Source organism: Sander lucioperca, chromosome 12 (assembly GCF_008315115.2).
Source record: "Sander lucioperca isolate FBNREF2018 chromosome 12, SLUC_FBN_1.2, whole genome shotgun sequence".
NCBI lineage: Eukaryota > Metazoa > Chordata > Actinopteri > Perciformes > Percidae > Sander > Sander lucioperca.
Window position 1 is genome coordinate 8,033,300 of NC_050184.1, and position 26,356 is coordinate 8,059,655.

Consider the following 26,356-nt stretch of genomic DNA (forward strand, 5'->3'; position numbering starts at 1 on the left):
AAATGTGAAAAATGATATCTTGCTGAAAAGCATATATTTTTTTTAGCAAGCAAACATAACAGTGGTCTCTTGTTGGCAATTGGGCCAGACCTATCCACCTTGGTTTTTCCAAACAAATCAGGATAATTATGAAGAACAGGTTTTAGGTTGAAATTCCTTGAAAAATAAACCATTCTTGACTGAAAGAATATGACATGTATTGGCTATGTCACTGGTTTTAGGTTTCACTCTCAGGGCAGGCAGAGGCGTCTCCTGGACTTCCTGAGCTCTAACTTGTGCCAACTCATGTACTGGGAAATTGGAGGTCCCCTTCTCTTTAGTTTTGGGTGGGGAGGGGGGAATCAGTGAGGGAGGGGTGAAGGACAAGAGTTTCTCCATTCCGCCAGTCGTCCTGGTCCTCAGTCTACCCTGTTCGACCTCATCACTCAATCTTCATTTACCCTCTGACATGTTTTAGCCAAGCACTCCTGGCCTAATTTATGTCTGTAAAGACAAGCTTGGCAAAGGGGAGCTTCCAGTAAAAGGCCACTGCCTAAGCCACTGACCCACACTGCGGCAAAGTGGCTAATTTAATTTCTTTTAGATGGGAGGAGGAAGCGGTAATGTCTCTATTACCACGAAAAAAAGAAAAAAATCTGCCATCTTGGAAAATTTGGGGCTACACAGATGTTCTCCTGGATGTGTTTTTTTCCCTGCCATATGCAGACAACTTGTGATGAGAGTCAAGAGGGTCATGCTGACCTTTTGCTACAAATCTGCAACGCTTGACAACATGTGGCTCCCTAATACACAAAACACATCCTCTTATAGTAGAAAGGCCAGCACTGCAGAACACCGCCCAATTATCTTAGCTGGCCTCCAGACAAGTCTAGAGTGCCCTTGAGATTTATGGCCCGAATTCCCACGTCTAATGGTAAAGTAGAAGTTATTAACTTTTCAAAGTAAGTCTGTCTCTCATACCCATGCACCCATGTCCCCCTTCATTTTTGTGTCTGCACAGGCTTAGCCTGATTAACAATGGCTACAGCTGCTCTACAGGACAGGGATTTGGGCAAAAAGTAATTATATAAATGTATTTTCCTGTAGCTAATGATGTTCTATGATACATCAGTTGTATTTCAGTATTAGTCAATACTCCTCAAGTATTGGGCCTGTAAACTAGAGGACCAGAGATGGTTTGTTGCCTTATATCTGGGACAGCCCATCATGGGAAAAGAGGTAGTTCCTGTTTTTCCTCAGTAGAGGGCTCCAGAGATCACAGAATGCCCCTGACTCTCAGTAAGCCGAAGAGAACACCCCATCTTTTGGTCTGTTGCCCTGCCCCTACGCTGCCAGAACCACAACAGCAGCAACAGTCCACATATGGAAATGCTTGATTTGATATAGTGTCATTTTACTTTGCAGAAATGATGTTCTCCCCCTTTTTGCAACCCACCACCACCACCACCAGTGATGTGGAATATGATCCAGGGTTACTACCAGTGCTGTTAAAAAAAAAAAGAACAAACTTCTTATTAAATGATTATCTACTGCCACTAAAAGATTATGGATTGGAGCTTGAACATATTTTTTCACACTGAGAATCAGTCACTGTATACCTAATAAGGTGACGTCTTATAAAGCCTGCATAAAGGGAGCATATTACCCTCTGGTTTTCCCTGGACCCTGTTCATAGACACCTCAGCAAAACACACAAGTGTTGAGCAAAACGGGAAAGAAAAATTCTACAAGCATTTATTAAGATTATTTTTTTCAAATGGAATTCCTTGCCTGCTACAATGCTGTGTTAGTTCTGACATTTTAAAGAATTTAAGGCATTTGAGGTTTAAATATGTAGGTCTATGGTGATTAATTAAAAAAAAAGGATACGATTAGATAAATCAGTCATTTGTCCTTTTTTAATTACAACATAAATCCTCCACACAAATCCTGCTATATTTTTAGGAGCAGTAAACGGTGTCTGTGTTTTATTCTCTACATTTTCTTTTTGTCTGACGTCATTAAGACCTAGGACTAGGGCTCCGTTCTTGTGAGTTTTGAAAAAAAAAATTAAATCCAACCTTTCAAATTATATTTACTGCACTATTCATTCACAGCATTTAAGCAGTGCAGCTGCAATAGTTCCCTATTGCCAAGCCTTTATGTTTCAGAAATTGTTAGCCTTCTCCATGCAGTATTTTTGGAAAAGAAATGCTGCAAACTACAAGGCTGTGACAGACTGTGATAGGACTGATGCGCATTAGTGTTCTCAGCCAGCAGAAGGCTGCAAGTAAAATGTGTGTTTGGAAGGAATCCAGGACCCATAGAGTACAGTACAGCACAGCTACCAGCCAAGTATGCTAGGTCCAGAGGAGAAAGCAAGAAGTACAATGTTATGATGTAAGCCATCAAACCTTCAAAGTAAGAGTGCCAGTTGTGATTTCCTGAGATTTCCCAGCATTTTCTTTTCAAGCTGCTGGTAGTAAACGGCATTGCATCGTCAGGAAAATTTTGTTTTCCCCCTTTTCGGACTGTTTGCTGTTGTGAGTGGAAAAAAGGTCCCTGCTCCAAGTGGTCAAATAACTGCATCTTTTTCAGCTTCTGTGTACAGCCCGCCCGCTGAGATGTAAGCACTGGGCCAGACAAAACCAAACAAAACAACATTAAGCACACTCAACGGGCTGTATTGTCTATGTAGAGACTGAGTAAACACAATATTGTTTTCCAAAAGTGATATTACCAGAGGGCCCAGGAGGGATGAGATTCTGAGAAATCCTCCCCATAATGTCAGTAGAATATATATTGTATAGTTTGCGTAGACAAACAAGGAATTTGACTCCCAGTAATCTTTGCTCTCAAAGTACAACACTTAACATATTAAGAATAAAAACAGAGTTGACGGTAAGAATATAAAAAAAATAGTGTACAGTATAACAATACAAGAATTTACAATTGTCTAAAAAATATACAAAAGAGAGGGAAGGAATAGTGTAACATTGGTCAATAGACTGAGATTTTAGGATTTAAATATGAGTACAGTGCAAGGCAGATCAGTGCAATGGTAATATATTAATAACAATATTGTAATTGTAGGATTGAAATAGACATGACATTTTATTCATCATAATGTAACACATTTTCCAAATATCTACAGTAAAGTCTAAAATATTCTGAAGATAAAGATGTGATGATTATGAATTTGTGGTAATATCATATGCACTGTACTGTGATCCACCTTGTTCTTTCAGAGAAGCATTTTCTCTTGAAGAATGTGTCCGGATTAATCCTGTGTGACCCCCACAGAAAGGATTTTCACTCCTGAGATGTCATGGGGAAAGCGAACAGAACACCTATCTGTTACCTTGTACAAAGAGAACCAGAGTTCCTCCTAACTGAACAAATGGAGCTGTCTTGTGCGAGTGGGGGACAAAGGAATTCTCACTTTCAACACCCACGCCACTGCAGCCCCAACCCCGACTGCTACCTAAAGACCAGTAAAACTGTTCAAATGTTTCCTCCGCCCAAGAGTCTGGGCTAGTTTCCCTTAATCTCGCACTAGTTGAGACCTCAGGAGTCTGTCACCTTTCCTGTCACGCTCGGCTGCCTGCAGCCCATTGGCCGGCAGCAGATTTATTTCTCCCTGTCAGGGCCAATAGCGTGGCGATGTGGCTCAGCCCACTGTTTAGTTACTGTGACAAACATGCTGATTAGAGAGGCCCGGATGATGGATGGCTCCTCGCTGGAGAGCGGCCCGAGTTTTTAGCGGGTCATAATGGGCCTGACACTGCACAGCCCCTCTCGCTCTCTTTCTCCCTTTCTTTCTGTCCTCTTCTGGCGAATAGTCCCCTCCCCCACAGGTCACACTCAAAAGGTCAGGAGTTAACGGGCCAGCCTTTGCGTATTGCCGCCAAATCAAAATGACCCTGTTTGGAGTCATATTTGTAGACACTCCATCATCATCATGACCACTGCGACACCTCTATTCCCTTCTTCCCCATGGCCTTTTCTCCTGTGACCACAAGCTCCCACACGGGTAAATAGGAGGGTACACAACCCTGTTGGCTTATTTAAACTGCAGAGCCTTCATACTCACTTTTGTGCTGCAGAGACACTCCTGTGCACAACACACACACACACACACACACACACACACACACACACACACACACACACACACACACACACACACACACACACACACACACACCAGCTCCCTCCTTTAATGCGGGCTTTCTTAGTGTTGTATTGAATTTATTTTTACCAATTGGATTGAGCATGTAGCTTGCAGAGTGTGTCGGGGAGTTTTTGGTATTGAGTCATGGTTGAGAGAATGTTCTATCTGGAAATATAGGTATATAGGTCTACCACTTAATCCACTCAGACCTCTGCTGGAAGCCTGTGCCACTAAAACCTCTGGGATGGTTTCATCAAAGAATATTTCAGTTGACCTTGACATTCAAGCCAAGTGTCTTTTACTCTCTGCTACCTGGCTATATATATATATATATATATATATATATATATATATATATATATATATATATATATATATATATATATATATATATACTTTGTGGCAAAGTCTGAACCGAAGTCATTTCACTATGCTGTTAAACAGTCAATACTTGAACTGCAACTTCAGTAAGAGGTAATGCGAGCCAGCAAGTTGGTTTGTAACAGAGTTGCTACATAGCTTTGAATTTGAAGGGCCAGATGTTTAACCTGACTAGTGATTTTAAATATGTGGCCAGTCAAATGCAAAGAGATGGTTTTGGCTTAGCACTGTGGAGTCCAGGTCCTAGGGGCCACTTTCCCCCTGAACATCAGGATGTTGTGCCCAGAGGAACTGTGTGTGTGTGTGTGTGTGTGTGTGTGTGTGTGTGTGTGTGTGTGTGTGTATGTGTGTGAGAAGCTGGGAAAGTGCAGAGCAAGACAGCACCTCATTTGTATTCTTTTCGAAACAGATGCTCGGCTGCATTAACGACTTCTAACTAAAACATTCATAAAGTGTTATTGGATTTTTAGCAGTGGGGTTAAGAAGTGTGACCTTGGAGGTCTGAAGGTTGCCAGCTCTTCTCTCTTGTTCCCTCCCTCCCGGCATCCTCCCCTTTCCTCTTTCTCTCTGTTTGGACGCTCCGGTGACATCACAGCAGCTCCGCTTCAAATTGGATGCAGAGAGTGAGAAGTTCAGCAGTAGCCCAGGGCAGTGAATATTTTTCCATTTATTTAGGGGGGGATGGAGGAGAGCAATGGGGGGTGGAGCAGGACATGCAGACATAAAGGGGCAGAATACATTACAGGTTAAGTAATAAGTAATCAAAATAGTACCTTCTGTGTGTATGCATAGTCTACTCAATCTCATGGTTAAGTGAGCCATAGCTCTGCTCGGGTAGAAGCCCCTTTAGACACCTGGCGGTTTTGATGAATAAGTCAGAAAAAAGGTAGAGAGAATTTAGTTGGGCGGACAAAGTTAAAGGGACATCGATGGTTGATACCTTGCTTGTTTCATCATGGTATGTTGTGTAGGCTTATATTTTCCCAGCTATAGTGACTGTCGCATAGCCTGGCACGGCAATTGTTAAAATTGCCATATTAAAATGTGGCTAGCCTCCTCTCATCTTTCCTTTTTTTTTTTTTTTTTTTAAACCAACAAAGCAATATAGAATTGTGCAAAAACTTCAGTAAAACTTTGATCTCTTGATGTCTCACTGAGATCTGCACAAAGATAAGAAATACATGTAAATTTCACTCATCCACTAGCAATACAGAATAATTCTGTCCCGGAAGTCCCAATCCTGTTTGAAAGAGGATACAATTTCTGTTATGCCAGTTTCTAAAATGCATCATCTGAGATACTGTTATTATACTAATACTCATCCCTGCTCATCAAAACAGACACTGCACAATATTCAGTGTACTGTAGATATGTGAGAGTTTTTAAGCACTTTGAATTGTGGAAGGGTGATATTTGAAGGGCAGTGGTCTTGTTTCTCCAATTTTCTGTTTTATTTCTCAATCTTGTTTTTTTTCTATGAAACTTTTTTACTGTAGGTGAAATATTTGTCTTCTGTGAAACTAAATATGCAGATGCTGCATCTAGAAAAGAGACATTTAAACCGGGAAGAATTAATCTGGCTAAAAAATACATTGTGATGACACAATGACATATCCATTGACTACTGTCCAGTAAATATGTCATTCAACTGTAACCAAAATGGCAACCAGGCCTAATCCTTCAATGGGTCACATGTCAATATAAAGGAATTATGCTTGACTTTTTGAGGAAATTCTCCTCTGACCTCCTGTAGTTAGGGTTAGGGTTAGGTAACCCTAGTTTTTTTTTTCATAAAAATTAGTCTTCATTGGCATCTCAGTAGACACGCATAGATAGGTTGTCACTTCCATGCTATCAAGTATGGTGTTTGAAATACTAGCAATGCTTATTAGTCTCATTTTTACCCTCCACTGTTTGTGGTTAGTATGAAACTGAGGCACCATCACATTTCTCCCACTACAGTTAATAGACCAATATGAGTTACCTCATTCCTCTGCCTGTCCCTCTGCTGATTGAATCTGTCTATGTGCGTGTGTGTGCACATGTGGTTTGTGCGGCCTCTTATGCATGTGTATATGTGGTCAAGAAAGAAGCCTGCAGCCAAATCCAGGAAATCCTAGGCTCTGGTCCCATTTCTTAAAAAAGATATGCATTTTCTGCATGTCTATATGTACTGTGCACGTTACAGTATGTGTTAGTGGCTTTTAGCCTGGGCCTGGAGGAAAGGCCATGTAGAGAGAAGCTCATACTCAGTCATTCACACAACGTATATCACATTACACAGCTTATGCTCTCTGAGTCAAGTTCACACTCGTCTAGCAGTTGTGGATCTAATCAACAGATCATTCTTGACATTAACACCACACCTTTAAAATAAATTTGCAGTTGCATCAAATAGAGAAAGTTGTGGATTAACTTGGACTGTTGCTTCTATGATCTGTTCTTATTTGCTCCCCTTTCACAAGCTCTCCACAATAATATCTTGCAAAATGGATTGGTCATTGGATTGGTAAATCAGTCTGAAGGGCTGGGCGCTCGTAACATTGCAAGTGCAATCTTGTGAGAGAGAAAGTGCTAAGCCACCATGAAATAGAGGTTAGGGTTTTATGCCAGGCCCAGTTTGTCTTGTCACCCTGCCAAACCATCTGTATAGACCAAAGCGAAAGTCAGAACAGTATTTGCTCTACTTTTATCCATCTTTAACTAACCCGACCAACCAGCGGGAGCAACCTACCAGTGGGACCCCACAGCCTGAAGTGAATGTTGAAATCCTTAACAATGAAAAAAGCCAATTTCAGTGAACATTTCACCACAGATATGAATGCTGTGGGGTTACTATGGAGACAAAATATTTTTGACATTACGCAGCTATTGTGCTCTATGTACCTAGTGGATTCTTGCTGGAACGGATCTCTATCATATTCCTGAAGAGATGTAGCCCAGAGACTGCTCATTAAACTGGCCACCCATGCAATAAACATATTAAATAAACCACAGATTAGAAAAGGCTGTCTTTTTGTTTTACCGGTCTCTCAGCAAAGAAATCATGCTGCCCACTTTGAGATGGATTTGATGGCTCTTAATAGTGTCTGCCACGTTTTAATAATGCCCAGTCCACAACGCTATGCTTTATTGGTCTGTTTGAGTCCGAGCACAAAGCCATTAGCAGGGGCTAAAATGGCCCATAAAAGTTTGGCCAAGTCTAATTATGTGCCAGTCTTACAATATTAAGGAATTTACAATGCGTCAACATTGCTCTAAAGTTGATATCTAGCCTACGTCTTCATGGTAATTAACATGGAACAGTCAATAACTGGTCAGTCACTTGATTTTCCTCCTTCAAAGACCTACACTGATGACTGACCATACCCTAATTTTTATTTCTTAATGGTCCAAGTTTCAACATAGGCGGGCATTCTTCACTGGGTTTTCCTACTCAAGGTGGTGAACTTTATTTCACTTTAGAATTACATGCTTGGATGTGGAATGATTAGCATAATTGTCCCATGTTCACATATGGCTCGTATCGACAGTGGAGCAGAACTGCATATCAAAGAGGACTGCATAATCACCATAATTACAATTGAGGATGCAATTACTGATATTATTGCCTTATTAGTGTTGATTTTGTTTTGCACACTTACCAAAGCTGAACAAAGAGAAGAGAAAAGGAAGAGGTTGTGCTGTACGTGAGCAGTATAGGCTACTTCTTCAACTGCTTACCCTGGTGGCGTTAATTCTTAACCTCCACTGACACAGCTTCCCTGGCCTCTTCCTCAAGGTTAATATCTTTAATAAAAGTTAATATGTGGAAAAGCTAACACTCTCCTGGTCTGTCCCATCAGACTAAATTAGACTTCTCACTGGACCCGGCCTCTCGCTGTGTAATTTTATGGGTGACGTGTGAGGATCAGTAAATTGCTTTCTTATGCTGAATGTTCGTTCTGCAGATGGCCTTGTGTTGTTTGTCTGACCTGCTTTGATTCAAATATCATAGCTGTGGCCTGGGGTTTGATGGAAACTACAGTTAGATACACACCCCCTCATCACCTTACCTTACCCATCACCTCCCCACCTGACTTCTTGTCAGCCTCTTGTGTCAGCCAAATTCCTCTACAGACTTCTTTGTGGGCTGTTTTATTTCTTCTAAATGCCTTTTCATCAGAGCTCATTTTGGCACTTCAGCAGAGATTTTGAGCTTTCTCAGGTCTGTTATATTGTGTAAATGGTCATGAAAATGGCAAATGTTTTTTCCCCTCCCCTTAAATTCACTGTTATTCTCCTTTTATTTGACGACTTTGAGGTGAGATGGTACGGTGGTTGACTTGGTGGTTTACTTAGATGCCCTGAGGGGGAGGATGCAGAGTGTTATGCATGCCTATATGTGCAAAATATGTACATAATATGAAATGCGTTCTTTGTGTATGATAAAATGACACATTTGTATGTATAGGTATACCAAGCTTATTAAATTTTCTGTGTATCCGTGTGTGAGAGAGTGTGTGTGTGCAGACAGATGTGCATGGAAGCGTAAAGAGAGCATACCTTGCGCGCAGCCACAGTTAAGGCCTCGGGCCGTGTTTGCACTGGGTGACAATAACCCCTTTTTATTCTGCTTCTGCCTTCACCAATGTTTTGATTTCTACTTAAAGTTTTATGTCAGTGCCCTCCCTCAAGGGTGCCATTACCTTGTATGCTAATAGAGCTATGCATATTCTATTACTGCTGTCAGGGCAAGATAAGGGACACATTCAGCAAAGGAGCACTTAGGGGCCAATGAACCCAGCGAGGGGTCCTGCTGCTCCTGCATTATCAGTCATCTTCACATCTGAATGGAGCTGGCTTATGGGCCTTCTCTTCTTTTTGCCTCTCTCTCTCTCTCTGCAGTAATGACTAAGGACTCTCTTCCGTAATAATCAGTCACTGGGAAACCGCCCGATCCCTATCTTACACACACCCAGGCACAGGCGGCCACGTGCGCGCACTCATACACACACACATTGAAACCATGCACAGCTGCAGGCTCAATCTAAACCGACCACAAAGAATGCAAGAGCAGGGCAATAACACTAACACTGTCACACGGAGACAAACATGTCTCATTTGGGGTCAGTTTGGATGGGGCTAAGTAGGTCTTTATTTTCAGACTGACTGAAGTCTTCTCTGCCGCATAATGGTAATGAAGCCATATGGTATGTGGAATTGGATTACTAACAAATGTTCCATACCACCATCTTTCCCCTGGCTTTCTTTTTTTTTCTCCACAATCCCCCTCCTCTCTTACTCTATCTCTCCCACTTTCCCCCTCTCTCTCCCCTGTGTCGCTGTCCCCCAATAAAGCAGCCATTTCAAATTGGAACAGCATGTTGTCTAGGAGTGCGCACCTCATTTATAAGATTAAATTAAAAGCCAGCCATGCTCGGATGGCATTTGTGATGATGAGGAGAAGGAGGGAGGTTATGGGAGCAGGGAACCGTTTCAGCTGCACACAATCATCTTCCTGTCATGTGATTTGCTAGTTCCTGGTGGTGACACCTTCTTCCTGTCACCTGCTATGATGTGTCAAATGCCACACCTAAGACCCTAAAGCTGATGTATCCAGGGTTATGAGCTCTTGCAGTTTCTTTTTAGTTTATACATATTTTTGCAATGTTATGGAAGCCTTATTAACACGTGTTATAAAGTAGCTAAACATGATTACAGGTTTGTGCCTTGTCACAGACACAATGAAATGATATATCACACTCTGAGCTAAAAGGTCCTTGCACATTATGCTCTATAAATGGAAGAAAATCTCATTCTGTTCTCTACCTAAAAACAGATGAACTTTTATTGAAAACGTGGAAGCGATTAGTTTAAGGGGCGTCTTTTAGTGTAATTCCCAAATGAAACGAGCAGACCCTGTATTTATGAAGCCCGTAGCACCAAGAAGGGAGCTCTTAATGAGGCAATTAAGCTGAGGGGTCGAGAGACTTTGATCTAGAGCGCAGTGATTTTTACAAAAACATCGCACAGTGATAGATACTCATAACTCAGGGGCCTTAATTGTGCTTAATTTGTTTGGAATAGGAATGTGCTTTCAATTAGAGTGTGGATTTGGGCCAGTGTGTTTAAAGGAGGCTGTCAGGGAAAATTAAGAAGCAGTTTGGTTCCCCTCCCGTGTTACTGTTTTTTATCAGAGAGAGAGAGAGAGAGAGCGAGAGAGAGAGACACACACACACAGAGAGAGAGAGAGAGAGAGAGAGAGAGAGAGGGGTAATTAGGCAACAAAAACAGACCCTTAGAAGAAGCCATGGATGGATGGATGGTTGAACAGGGCAAATGAGGGAACTATTGCCATACTGTCTCCCCTCTATTATGTGGGTATCTGGCTCAGCAATAAACAACAACTGTTCTTACAGCAACACTATAAATAGTATCTCCAGTGCGACTGTCTCTATGTTCATTTATTTGTCATTAGGATAGTATTGATGATCAGTGATCAGTCAAATGCATATTGTTATATTAGATCCGGTAATAATTGTTATTTTGATCACACTCCTTGACATAAAGTAAGCCATACAGTTGGTAGTTTCTCCAGTAGACTGCTAAGTAAGCCTGTATTTATGTAGATTGTTTATTTTCTTGTGGCTTATTCATATTGACAGAACAAATCATACTTGAAAGAAGGACAGAATTGACTGATAAAGTTGGAAAGTTGTGTGTACCAAAGATTAACATTTAACATTCTCTACATGATAGAAACTTGTATTTTTGTGATGATTATTGACTCATTTGATCACATGGAGTGTTAGCTATTTACAGTATTTGCATTGTCAAGACAAAAAAGAGTTGGAGAAATTGACTCATTTGACCCTGCACCACTATCCAAAACACCCTAGCCTCCTAAAGTAAAACCTCTTTACAGATATTGCTACATGTCCATCAGCACTGTTTGAAGAGCACAAACAAAACCACTTCCAAACTTCCACGTGATGCAATGGTGCAAATCAAATAATATTTCTAAGAAATTACTTTACGGAATACCAAAGAAAGTCATATATGCCAAGAGTAGATGAGGAAAGACTGACCAGCTATTCCCATAATGTAATGCTGGAAGCCGTTTCCAGATATCCCCGGAAAATTGATAATTCCTTTAATGGATGAAGTGAAGCAACAATTTTATCTTATAATAATGAATCTTGTAATATATATTTTAACATATTAATAATTATTTTATAATTTACTCAAGATTTGTCAGATCCGAATTCTAGCAGGCCCTGAGGCCTGGTTTCCAACACAGGATTTTTTTCTAATTCCTCCTGCCACTTATGCTTAGTATGCTCTTAACTACTGTTCAGGTGTTGCAATTTAGTGGTCTATTTCCAACAAGTGTCAGCTAGTTAATTTATCTCTCTTGATCTGTGTGTGTGTGTGTGTGTGTGTGTGTGTGTGTGTGTGTGACACACTGAATGAGACAGTAAAAGATGGAGAGAGAGAGAGAGGAGAAGGAGAGGCTGTGCTGACAGGCAGATGGTCGCTCTCGTTGTCTCCTGAGGTCTTCCACTTCACACCCCATTACACCCGTCTCTTCCCATCAGCTTGTTGTCTGTCATGCTAACATCCACCCTCTCTCTTTGCCCTTCTCCCTCTCCTGCTCTCTCTCATCCCTCCATGCTTGTCTGCTTTGTTGGCTGCATGTCAAGTGTCAGGTGCAATTCCGACTGACTGATCCGCTGTTGCGTGGGTGTAAAACCAGTAAAGTGATGTCCCCCGCTCGCTCCCTCTCTTTCTCCCACATCCCTCCTCGGTCCCCGGAGATGTCTGCATTGGTAAAGCTCCTGCTTGCTGAGAGGCTAGCAGACCCTCAGCGGTCTCCAAGGAGCTGTTAGGGTTCAATGTCAGAAAGATTACCTTTAAAACCAAATATGTTATATGATATTGATTGTACTGTGTACTGTAACAATGTATTACATTCACAGAGTTTTATTAATAAAACAATTTTTTTACACTTTTTTTACACTTTTTTTAATAGCACTAGCATAGGAGACTTGACAGACAGGTTTAAAAAAAGAAAAGAAGAATGATCAAAATAGAAGCAGTAGAGGCCGAGGTATCCTGACGTTAAGCAGTAGTATGAGTCAATCTCCAAAAATCCTGATCCCTCCATTTCCCATAATGCAACTCAGTTAAACTCTATTGCCCAGTTTGTTTCACAGGCTTTCTGTTGTAAATAAATGACAAGTAAATCAACATGTCAAGTCCATAAAATAATGCTTCTTTAGTTAATAAGACATCATTACTCTACTAAATATGGCTCGCTAAACACAATTTCACTTTAATATAAAGTGGAAATATACAAAGTGAATCTCACCCCCCCCCCACACCACACACACACACACACACACACACACACACACACACACACACACACACACACACACACACACACACACACACACACTCAGTCTTCATTTATTACTCCCTCTATGTTACATTTGGCAGCTGTCCATTCATATTCTATCCTATCTATTTTCTTATCAGTTTAAAATGCAAGGGGCGAATCTTTCCTGGATCACACTATCCAATCAAGCCTAAAACTACTTCTTCCTTAACCACACAAAAAGGCCAGTTACTCATTATCATGCTCTTTATTAACTCAATAAGCTGCACCTGTAGCATGCTGCCTCTAGCTCCTTGTGCCGATGCCAGCAACCAGCCAACATAAGAGTCCGCGGGCATTACCAAGTTAAGAGTTGGGTCTGATTATAGGATTTCATGGGTCACAGGTGTCTGACTATTGGCCCTGCCCTTCAACCTGTTCAGGTAGTTGGCTGGATTCAACGTAAGCTCTAACCAATGTCTCAAATGAAAAAACTGCTGATGCTGGATTTTGGAAGTTGATAACAGTTTGATATTTGAATGTTTAAAGACATTTTTCAACGATATTTTAGCTAATGTATGTCTTTAATTGCTTTATTTATTTATTTTTATTTTTTATTATATAAACACAACATAACCACAGACACATGATAAGTGTCCCTTAAATTTGTTGTGGCCAAGATATGTACTGAGCGGGACATTTTACAGTTGAAAAATTAACTTGTCAGTGCTCTCAGGTCACGTGTACAAACTATGTGATGGCGCCACTGTGTTTAAGCTACCTCAAACACATCTATGGCATTTTTGTAATATAGTTACTTGTTACTCATTGGCTGACATCTAATCTGATATACTGTATCGGCCTGGACGATTTATTGGTGGGGTTTTAGTAATAGTGTCTATTTACGTTGAATTCCTGGATTTAAAAAATTAGATAAGATAAGATTTTGGGTATTGTCTGCTTCTTGAAATATGTTTATGTACTGTACTGTAGAATATATTAAAATTTAAAGGATTATCACCATATAGTATACTGTTATCAACCATAGTGCTATTTCTTACTTGATACATGTGGTTTAGCCTAATATGTACACATTCAGCTGACCGTTGATCATCACATCACTATGCCATGTTGCGTGAAATGTGTTACTTTTATTTAGTTTAAACCCACCCGGCAGAGCAAGAGAGGTGTTACAGTTGATTACCTTCCCTTTGATGGAGTGAAGTAAGAAAACCTCAGCATTCTCAACATATTGTATGAGAATGGATTGAATGAAAGAGAAAAAGATCAGTTCTTTGGAGCGAGCCTTTAAAACTGCTACTCAATTATTAGATTTCTACCATAGTACAGACAAGCTTCTCCAAATTGTTGAAATCATTGTCCCCCCCTGGATCAACGTATGCTAAAGATTTGCCAGCAAAATCGCCTGAGCTGTTTCCTGCTTCATTCTCTGCTGGCTTTGTTGTAGTGGTAAACCTGGCCTCCCAAAAAAAAGAGCCTTTAATTAGGTTGAATAATAGCCATGCATGTGTGGACTTAATCCCTTTGGCCAGTGCTACTCCGTTAATGGTTTCCTTGTCACTCACCGGGCACTGCATAAAAGCACACTCTGCTTTTCACTCCCAACACCTTTCTTTCTCTCTGCACCGTCCCTCCTACCCTAGCCCACCACTCCTGGACCCAAGCATCCTTCCTCCTTCTTTTATTCCCTCCCCCTATCCCTTGTCTTTTGATTGAGCCCTTGAATTACGATGAATCTGCCCCTTGTCTGGTTTACGAGGTTCTCCCACTCCTCTCTAACGAGAGAAACAAGTTACTCACTTCCTACATTCGTGTTAACTATAATACTGTTTTTTGTTGCTTCTGTGCTTCTGTTCGAAATTGTATACCTAAACATAGGTTGGTTTTCCCCCACAAACTACAGTGTTAAAAGTAATTTGATGTCACAAATTCAGAACACTATTGGTGAAAAACATGGGCTGAAACACCTCTTCTTTTATGAAATCAAATTCACAGTATCCGCATGTCAAATGATGATCGAATACCAGTGATAAACTGGTTTTGTTACAGTTGGAGATATTATTTGAACTTTCATCTTAGAGATTTAGACTCAACGTGACAACTGACATTTGATAAGCCTTTACTATCCTTTTCCCCTGATCTTTAGATGAAATTTGCCAAATGCCAGTGGGTTGGTCACAAGGCGTGTGCATCGTACCCTTTGCACTAGGTCCATATTTTGGTCCACTGACACCAGAGGGTGAAACCCTTTGGAAGATCACTTTACATCCAATAAGGTTTAAGATGTAAATCAATAAGAGATGGAGCAGGGCAATACATTTCCATTGTTGAGGCTCTGTCTGGACTGCTAGCGTGTGACCTGCTCCAGATGGAGACGGAGCATAGCTCACAAACATCTAACCAGGATCATTATTGAGCCGGATTTGGTCTCTGTCTCTGTTTTTCTCCCTCCCAAAATACACTCTCTTTGTTTCTGTTTCTGAATACCAATAGGCAATCAGGCACGGGTTTAACATTAAAAAAAAAAAATGGCCATGGATGTCTACCTCTTATAGGGTAAAGACACTCTCCCCTGCAGTTCGCAGAGCCCACTATAAATCTTTTAAATTATAAATCAATAAATAGTTAATACAATAATAGGAGTCTTTATAAATATTTAAGTAAGAGGATAGAGAGGTGGGGGCAAAAAGTCAGAGGAGCTGTGCGCACTACTGAGTGCACAAAGTAACACTGGTGCATATGCACACTCATGCAGATTAACAGTGAAAAAAAACTGGCAGAAGTAGGTCCACATTTTGTATAGTCTGCTTTGTGCCATTAACCTTTGAATGTGTGTTTATGCACCTATAAGAGGATGTCTGTGTGTATGTGCCCATGAAGGCTAATCCATAAGAGATGTGCACATGTGCGTGTTAAAAATGACAGCGAATGGCCAACTTGACCTGAAACTGATTTAACTGTTTAAACGTTTGCACATAGTGTATATCTCAAATCCCAGGCAATTAAGTTTGAAGTTACACTGCTTTCTGTAAACACAGCAAAGCCTGGCTTTGGCATTCATACTGGCAGAATATAAACAATGGCCATGTTTTAGCTGCACGCAGGGTGCTAACATGAACCAAATGCATCTGCTGACAAAATGTGTTTTAACACCATAACTGAGCAAAAGAAAACCGGGTTCGATGCCTTTTCAAAACATACTGGCACACATTTTCTCTCCTTCCCTCTGCCTGTTTATCCTCCCATCCTTCTATCTCTCTGACAGCCCTAACATCGTTCCCCCTCTCCGTTGGGAGTTAATTTGCCGGAACATTCCCGCTGCACACTGTGATCACCTAGTGAATACCCCCATAACTCTCTCTGCCTCTGCCTCTCCCTCTCATCCAGCCATGGAAATGACACCGAGGGGTTGACAGTTCAATTTACCCGTAACGGATGGCAGCTTTTACGGCAGCACCCACGCGCCAGCCCTTTCCTGTTGACTTTTATTTTTACCTGCCAAGAGAGAGATGCTGCTGAAGCGCGTCCCGCCGTTCACCCCTCTAGACTCCAGCAGCACCTCCTCTCCTCATCATCACTGCTGGTCCTCTGGGGAGAGATGCTGCCACTTGTTTATGTGACCCTGTCAGTACCCCGCTACACAAACATGCTCTTCTCCCCTGTGTATTTATCAAGCAAATTATTCCTCCATTGCCACCCCTCCTCTTCTCATCTCCCTGTTCTTCATAACATAATGGAGGAGTTATTGATCTATATCTTTGGTCATGATGCCTCTCAGCTTGTTGTTGGTAGCCCCTCAGCATGCCATTGATATACTCCCCCTCCTCTTCTCTTCTTCTAAATGATTTTCTCCTTCCTCTCGCCTCTTTCCCATTATCCAGGTCCGCTTTACATAAATCCACCCGGTCATTAGATCCATCACAAGCTAATGATCATCATCTTTTTTCCTCCACACCTGTCTGGTTTTTTTTTCAGTTTCTCCCTATGGCTCACTTTCTTTTGCCTTGACATACACATACATTCTGATACACATGCATTATTATTACCATGCTTGTGGAGACAATACATACTCATTTGCCTACCTTAAACCCCCCCCAGAAGACCCTATACTATAGTAATATAACACACACACACACACACACACACACACACACACTCACTCACTCACTCACTCACTCACTCACTCACTCACTCACTCACTCACTCACTCACTCACTCACTCACTCACTCACTCACTCACTCACACTCACTCACTCCTTTGCTCTCCGTCTCTGTCCCAAGGAGACGCTCCTTCATCCTGTCATAGCTGTCAGCCGTAGAGGACGTCTATTTGTGTCATTCATTACCCTCCTGTCTGCTTTCGCTTGTAATGAGCTGCACTTATAATAAGACAATTATAGTGTGAGTGGACAAATTCACTTATAACCCCCCCCCCCCCTTCCATCTTTCTTTCCATCCTCTCTGATAGACATTAACATTTCTGGTCTATGAACTCAGCCCGAACTGTTTCAAAGCCGGCGCTAACATCCTGAGAGTGTGCCTGACAGATAAATGATGAGACAGAGATACATGTCTTTCATTTGTAATGTTAGCCAAGCAGTCAGGTGGCTGACCCTCCCCTCAGTGCAGTGTAAAATGAGTTTGTCTGTCCTTTTGATGATGTATGAATGTCATAATGGGGAATCTGTGGCCACTGCTTTGTCATTGAGCAAAGGATCAGGGCCTACATTTGTAATACTTTGAGTTTGTAGTTTGTGTGGCTGCATAGTATCCCTCCATACTCCATATGTTGCCAGTGGGGGTTAAATTGATGGCGAGCCAGAAGGAACCGAGCTCTCACACCTGAAGTCTGAGCTCCTCTCTTCATGACGGGCAGATACAAAACCCCATGGATTTCAATATCCCATATGACAATATATAATCACAGATGGGGCTTTCCTGCCTACAAAATCCAATTGAACTGCTGGCACTAAGGGGATACAAAGGTGGGCACACAGGGGTACACAGGTTTCTCTGCAATTTGATCTAATCATAGTCTGATTCCGTTTCAGTCAGGACGCCATGTGAGAAAGGCTTTGAGCAGCTTGCCAATTAGCTGACTAGCAGCAAGAGAGGACATCCAGCACTTCTGGAGGAGACCCATGGCTTCTATAATCACAGAAACAGAATGGGAACTTTTGGTATAACAAGGCTCTTTTCTTCCACCTGTAGGGTGGTCTTTACACTTTCAAGGTCTGTCTCAGTCAAGTGATTCAGGAAATAACATTGTTTTACTATGCATGGGATATTTTCGGCAATAAAATTCTGAATTTGGTGACGCCATAATGTGTTTAATATCCTGAAATCACTCTTTGCTCATACAGTATCAATAGCATTTCCCGAAACCATTTGTTAGTTAATTTAAGTAATTTCAAACTAAGCTTTCGCTCTCTCAAGTGTTAAGTCCATCCTGCATGGACGTCTATGAAAGCACAGAAAACTCTGCAATGTGTTAGAGATTTTGAATGTAAAACCAAGATTACCACACAGCCACAGGGTAAGGGATTATTTTACTTTTGCTCAAAAATAAGCCAGTAACTCACTTGGTCTCTATTAGGTCTCTGAAATGTCTTTCAAATAAATAAATATGTAGCAGTGGCAGGCTCATTCATCCCTTTTGATACCATGTCCTTGTGGATAAAGTGTAGCAATTATAAAAAAAGACATCTTTTGAAATGTCCTTCGATCGAGCGGTTTCCAGATATTTAGCTAAACCAATTCAAAGGATGTTTAATCAATCATTGAATGAGTTATGGATTCATTAAGGGATCAAACCATAAAACAAAACTACCTTATTCAATTAAATTTTAAAAGTTAAAAGAACCAATTGACTTATGAGTGTGTATGTCATTGCAGGGGGGAATAAACCATTGTTAGTAGTCACATCCATAGAAATTCTATTATTTTTTGTATTAGATCAAGTACAGTATGTGGCTTAAATAGTCGGTCTTTCAAAGCAAATATATTACTCAACTAATACTAGCTTTTTATAAATATATCCAGACTTCTGCAAAGACACAATTGTTTAGAAAGAGCAATGGCTATGATGTTTTGTAATCAATCTTAGTGGTCAATTACAAGCCAGCATAGTCAAAATGTCTGTTTAGGAGCAAACGTTAGTTTTAAGTAATTGTTTCCCTCTTCTAAATACAGTATTTTGCGTGCGTGCATGCGTGTGTGTGCGCGTGCGTGCATGCGTGCGTGCTATGCAAGGTTATTATCAGCCTGAGAGGGGAAGAAGTCCCCACTCAGCACCTAGCGAGCCTTAAACTGCAGTCATAGCAATGTACTGTAATGGGAGAGAGAGAGACCTGGAAAAAGTGAATCTTCAGCAGATTTTAGGCAAAACATTCCTTCTTCTGCTTCCTCTGTCAGCTTTGTTTAAATATGGCCTGCCTGTCCTGACCAGAAGGCCATTTGAATATTTAAGCAGAAGCAAGAAGAAGATGGAATGCATCCGCAACAAAGCCATGGTTAATGTTTAAAGAGAAAATAATGGAAATTCAATGTCGGGATCACACCAGAGAGAATCAAAAATGTGTTTTATTACTGGGGAATATGACTAAATAATATAGTAGATGTGCATGTTTAACATCATTGTGAATATTGAAACAGCGCTGAATGGGTGGAATGTATACGAGGTGGTGACAACCCGTGGGAGACAAGTAAACATACAAACAAGATGTTTTAATGGATGGTGGTGGATGTTTGATAATGGATTCGAGACTACCTGCACATGCTTTTCTAGACAAAAGGACTGTGACAGTTTTGCTTGCCTGTGTTTTTTTTTAGTGATGTTTCACTAATCTTAATGTATTTTTGAAACACGCTTTCCAGTGCTCACACAGGTATAGGCCTGCTCATCTGTGAACATTGCATGAGAAATTCATGCGTTTTCCTACGTTCCAGGGCAGAATTGCATACACAAATGATGCTAAAACACATTGTTACAAATAATAACCACTTAAAAGAAAATTCCTTACATTAATTTATATTTCAAGTTTACCCTCCCAACTTATGCTGACCTTTAGTCGTATTTTCTACCATTGTGTTGTGTCCATTCCTACTCAAGCAGAACCAAACTTTAATAAACATGCCCACAAAGTATTCAGCAGCACTGTCTGTGAAGTGTTCAGGAAGGTCAGAGCACTCAGGCTGCCCCGAGGACAGCACTAAAGTCATTCAAGCCTGTTTTAGTGTCTGGACACCCTGACACTCACACACAGCTAGTACGACCTGTGGCAGTGAAACTGAGTACAAGTCTGTGGTCTCTGTTCACTTACATGGTGTCTTTGGCTTTATGTTTGCCCAAAGTATCAATGCATTTAAATACATTTGACACTACACAGCCATGGTGTAATGCTCTTAAGTTCAAATTTAAGTAAGTAGGAAAGCCTGCCAAATGACCAGGCCAAAAAAAGTCAGGAGCGTTGCCTAAAATCTGTATATTAATCAGTTTAGTTTTGAATGATGACCTGTGACAAGCATGCATGTTTGAAAGAATCAGGCTTGTGACAAAAAAGCAAAGTGTAGGAACGGCAGAGCAGATTTAGAACAGCTCTGAGTGAAGTTAAAGCCCCTGGCACTAGGGGGTGCAAGTCTATTAGAAGTACTCGGAAGACTGCTGTGTCCTACAGTAGTAGTGTTATGAGAGGACTGGGATGGAAGACAATGTGGTGAATTTCTGGTGGTTACTGTGGTGAATTTATTTTAAAAATGATGTATCATCCGTTTTAAATGTATCGTCATTTAACTATCAAAACTTACAGTTGATTATTTTTCTAAAATGTACGAGACACTACCACAGCAGACATACAGGTATTATTTTATTACAAATATGCTCCATCTACTTTGCTGTCAAAGCAGCCGCAGTGTCTTAAAACTCAAAGCGATACTGTGCAGGATGTTAAATGCTGACCCAGGGAGAAAACAGACGTTAGCTTTGGCTGTGAGTGTTTAACTCTCGCCAGTCAGGGCTAAAAATAATCTGCGCTGTCCAAGAACATGGAAAGAAAGGGAGGTGCAAGAAAACCAAGGCAACAAAATGGTATCATTAGTTTTTATAGTTTGCTAAGGAAACACTAATAAGCCGTAGCTGGTAAACCATACCTGTAATTAGATGAGAGTTGAGGAAGGGCATGCTATTTATTTGTCAGCTATGTAAAGTCAGATTGTGGTTTGGGTTCCCACACCATCACTAGGACAGCTAGGGTTCCTTTTGGTGAGGCTTTTTATGCCTGAAAGACATACTTTTCTTTCTTTTTAGTGGTTTTAACCTGCCCAGAACACCACGCACTCAAAGGAATTTACTTCCCATACAATCATTAGCAATACCGTTTCAACATTACATTTCCCAGTTCTGAATTCTGTCATGTATTAGTTGTTCCGGTTAATGTAGCTTTGGAAATTAGAGCCACAACTACAGCTACAACTTAGATTTTGTGCACATACACTGAGTAAGTTAATGATATGAAAATGTTTTTTGGAAATCCCAAACCCTTCAAAACCTGGGAAGTGAGGTGAATGACAAATCATTTGTATTTTTTGGAGGGTTTTTCATGTGGTAGTGATCAGACAGGGAAGTGAAGGTGAGCCTCAGTTGGACTCTGTTTGTCTATTGCTCTCTTTTTCTATTACTCTCTTTCTCTCGCCCAATTGTTAACTCCCATACAGCCCCTTACAAATCCCATCTAGGCTCATTATGCAGAACTAATCTTGTGAAGTCGAGAGTGTCGGGGTGCACACTCTGGAACTTTTCACCTGTGGTATTTGATAAAATTTGGCTAATTGATGAGCACCCAAAACAGGGATATGGTTTTCATTTTCATCAGATGCGCTGGCACTGGGTCTCACGCTCTCTGTTTGCTCTTGCTTTACTTCCCCTATTTGGATCACTCCCCCACTCCCTGGCCCAAACATGAGCTGGTTTTAACGTGAACTTTGTGGGAGTACCCAGAAGATCATGACCTTCTGTGACATTTTTCATGGTGTGTCTCACCCATGTATTGTTTTTTCACAGTTGCTTCCCTCTCTTTGTCCCTCACTTTGGTTGTACATTTATTTACTCAGTGACTGATCAAGTTCAATAGAGCGTCCAAAGGACATGTCATGAGCTTGAACAGAAGCCCATATCAGCGGCACTTCAAAGCCACAGGCTACCTGTACCCCCTGAGGTGACAGTAGCTTCAGGGGGGCTGTGTTACTGGCTTCAGTAGTTCCACTATCATCCAGTCTGTGTTTTTTCAGTTCAACCTCTCCCTTAGATCTTTGAATGATAAAGAAAGATAAGACTGTTGCAAGATCTGGTTAAGAGCTATATGTCTTGCACGCATGGTCGATTTTCTGTTCTGCCGTTCCTGTGTGCTGTTTAAATGCTAACATATGGTAATTCAGTTGCACATCTTTGTCTTTAATAGCGTTTCAGATGGCTGGTTAAAAAGCAGTTCCTTCTTGGGAAAAGTCATGGATCTGAGGAACTGTTTTTAAGGGAATTATTACACACCCAGATTAGTTAATCAACATTTTTGATTAAAGATAACGATACACAGCAGCTCACTTAGGGAGGAAAAATCCCCCACAAAATTCTGTTGGGGTAAACTCAAACGAGTACAAACGAAAGCCGACAGATGACACATCTCCCCCCAAGTTAGGTTTGTGTTAATGGGAGACCCTCGCAGGTGGAGGTCTCCTCTTACACAAACACTAGCCGGTGATTGCTTCCACTTAGGACCAGTAAAAGTAATAAATGATGACCGATCAGGTCACACTGTAAATTCTGTCCAGTCAGTCTGATGGATGGCCAGGTCTAGGTGTGGTCTGAGCCAGGTCTGGTAGGTTTAACGAGCGTTTGGTTTCCTCCCTCGAGTTTGTGTCTGTCTGAAAATCATTCCAACGGTAAGTCACAGTGGAACATTTTTTTCCTTGGAGAAGAATCATTTTTCATGATACATCGTACGTTTCCCTGACTCAATCTTCCTCATCCGGTGCTCCCTACCGTAATGTAAATACGTTTTGCTGAGCTGTGGTCTATCTGGTTTTTCCCAGATAGGATGGCTAGGCAAAGTCAACAAGAGCATTAGTCAAACATCAGATTATTCTTAGTTGCGTGCTAAAAAATTCAAACAGCCACTTGTCAGTCCTATTCATTTTTGTTTTTAAACTAGGTCCAGCCAATGCGAATTACTTTATGAACTACTTGGGGTTTGGGCTAAAGATAACGCAATGTAAAGAAAGTAGTGCACATTCCTACAGTACTGTAGGTAAGTAGTCAAAATTGATAAGAATAATTCAAACTAGGACAACAAACCTTTTTAATAACATAGGATGGTGTTTGTCTGTATTTTCTCTTTTCATTTCGCTGTGTTTGGGACGTTCCTGGGCGTCAGCCTTTGGGCACTGGGTGTGTAGCCCCCAGCCACAGCATGCAGGGTGTGTGGGCTAGACTCTATAAAAACGTAGCAACTAGGTTCCAGATTGTAAGAACACATCCAAGAGGAAGGTACGAAAATGGCAGATGCAGCGCCGAAAAAACGTAAATACAGCGAGGCGAAGTGCCCAGCAGACAAAGCTGGTTCCAAAATGCAAGTGAATCTGTGCTGTGTTCTGGCAACCGCGGTCAGGGGACTGGTGCTTCTGGTGTCGTGGAGCCGGGGAGGAGGGGCCAACTTTGATGTGTTTACAAATCACCACAGACAAATCCTACTCATTCTGCCTTTAAGACCACTCATTCTCTTTTCTTCTGCACACAGACTGCACAACTGATAACCCTAGCTTACCCCAAAAATGACAAACTAAATAAGCTTGTTTGAAAATCATGCTCACCTGTCCACCTGATGTTTTGCTTCATTTTGTGGTTCTGTATGGCTCAGTGAGTCCAGCATGAGAAATCTAAAATGTATGCATTCATCACTCTATAAGGCACTTCGGATTACAGTATCTATAAAACACCATGCATTACAGGACATACTGTATATTTAAAGTCAGGACATTTTTTTTATTTACCATCCGTTAGTCGTGTGTGGATCTCAATATCTGTGTCCACGGTTTATAGAACATATTGGTAAATAACTGTGCTCTTGTTTGACTTGGCCGCTACACATCCTGTGGGGATTGTGCTGAATCCCTTACCCTGTGGCTGTGTGGTAATCTTGGTTTTACGTTCAAAATCTCTAACACATTGCAGACTTTTCTGTGCTTTCATAGACGTCCATGCAGGATGGACTTAACACTTGAGAGAGCGATAGCTTAGTTTGAAATGATACAGCTCAGGCGTGAATATTGCTTTGTGATGTGTGAAATGGGTCAGTGCCAAAAAATAACCTTCTACAAGTGGGATGGCTTTAATAAATACTCCAAATTTATCTTTCTGAAAAAGAAAAAAAAAACAAACATATTTAGGTCTGAAGTAAAGAACATTGTCTTACACTTTCCACAACTTTTTACCCATGAGTGGGAATTAAAATGGGCATTCAGGACTATTATTATTATTGAACTGCAGTTTTACTCAACACAAAGTAAATCATTTTTGTGGCCACAATTAAAAAAATCCCCCTTCTGCTGTAAAACCCTGGCAATATTATGTTCGTTTCTGCAGGGTTGCGATATAAATCCATGCTGTCTGCCGCAATTCACTACGCCACATTAAATTCTTTTAGATCAATTAAACTTCCCAGCTCAGTTTACAAGCCACCAGTCTTAATGTTGGCTCCCCCTCACCATTTGAGCAGGGGAATACTCTTACAGGGTAGTCAGCATTGGTTGCTCTGCAGAATTTATTGAGAGCCATTGCCAAATGAACTGTGGGGGTTAAGGGAATGCATGAATTAGTCATATTTATCATTTTATGCATAGGAAGTGGGAAAGTTGCATGGGATTGACCCTCATAAGTTTATTTTTATTTTTTTTCTATCTCAAGTCTCTATGCAGAGTCTCACACAGTGTAGCGGACCACGTGTTAGATGCTGCTGACTCAATACTGTTTTAATAAAAATTTAGTGGAAAAAAAGATTAACCAAATTCTGTAATGGATGACCTAATCAAAGCATAGCTCTGGCACTTGCACAGTCATGGCTGCTTAACGCAAGTATGAAGGCGTATTATGTACGGGTCTCCCTCTGTTGCTGTTTACGACTGAGACTTGTCTGGATTCCTCTCTTTGTATTTTTAGTGGAGGGATGATCTGAGAGCGAACAGGTGGACCCAGGACTCTGTCACCACCAAGCACACAGATTTGCAGCTTGGTTGTCTGTGAATGTTTAAAATGCTATTAGACTGAAATAAAGTGTTGTAACTCGTGGATTTGATAGTCCTACATTTTTACCATAGCACATAACAGTCCATTGCATATCCCAGTCTCGTATCCTGTTCCTGAATTGTACTCCACATGTGTCTGTTTGTGTGTATACACATTGCACTTTTACTGGGCTATTTGTGTGCATTGTAAAGGTCATTATTACTCTCATAGTTATCATTGAAATTCACAGACTATTATACCTTTAACAAGTTGCAAGCCAAGCCTAAATATCAATTATTCTTTAATATGCCGTACCAAAGAAATATAATGATGGCGGGCTATTGTTAATAAGTTGAATAGGACCAAGTGTGCACCCTGGACACATCAACATGTAGTGCATGTTTTGGGAGCCATTTTTATTTTTTGTAATTTTGTCCACCATGCCCACCCCCAACCGCCCCCTACAGAGACTTAAAGAGTTAAGGTGCGTGCTGAAGTCGAGCTAAGTAAATTCACTTTATGACACTGCTGTGACATGTGCATCTGTGATTTCACACGCTTAATGTAAAATTTACAGTTGCAGTATTGAATGTCACACGGGCTGTGGGGAGAGCAAGGGGTAACCGGAGCCCCCAGAGAACAAAGCGGGCGTTTTGGCCTGGTCCCCCTTATGCGCATGCCTCCCCGGCTGCAACCCCTCCCCGCCGCGCTTTACAGCTGTGGAGGTGTGATCCGAGCACGACGGCTGGCCTTATAACCGTTAAGCAAGCACCACGGCGCTTCTAATAGCCAGAGGCCCTAATGACCAAAACACCTGGAACTATGGGACACAAGGAAAGTTTGCTTTTCTCAGGGAGCTGGTAGACGTTTGGATGAATTGGGTGAACAGAGGCTGGTCTAGTCACCATCTCACACATGGGCACTGAGTCTTGATCACTGAGTAACCATGTATTCTAGCCAGCTTTGGTTGGGTCGGTTGGAATGGAGTGGTCATGTTAAGAAGAGAGAGGCCCACGCTCACTTAAAGTTCAAACATGGATTAGGCACGCTCGTCCCTTGGTGTCGTGTTCAATGGCAAACCTCCCCCTCAGGGAATTGATCCCCCAGACTACCCTCCAGTATTGATTTAGTTCTATATAGATTATCAGCCTCAATCGTGCGATTAAGC

At 41.3% G+C, this 26,356-nt stretch overlaps 1 long non-coding RNA gene across 2 annotated transcripts in view; it reads left to right on the forward strand.

The window, feature by feature from the left end:
- LOC116041077 overlaps positions 1-26,356 on the forward strand; it is a 66,689-nt gene that overhangs the window by 20,817 nt on the left and 19,516 nt on the right. The window contains exon 4 of one of the 2 annotated variants that reach the window (XR_004102835.2): positions 1,405-1,709. The exons of the other annotated variant lie outside the window; for it this stretch is intronic. This is a non-coding gene — a long non-coding RNA (uncharacterized LOC116041077). Of the gene's footprint in view, positions 1-1,404; positions 1,710-26,356 lie in introns of those variants that run through there. 2 annotated transcript variants of the gene reach the window in all.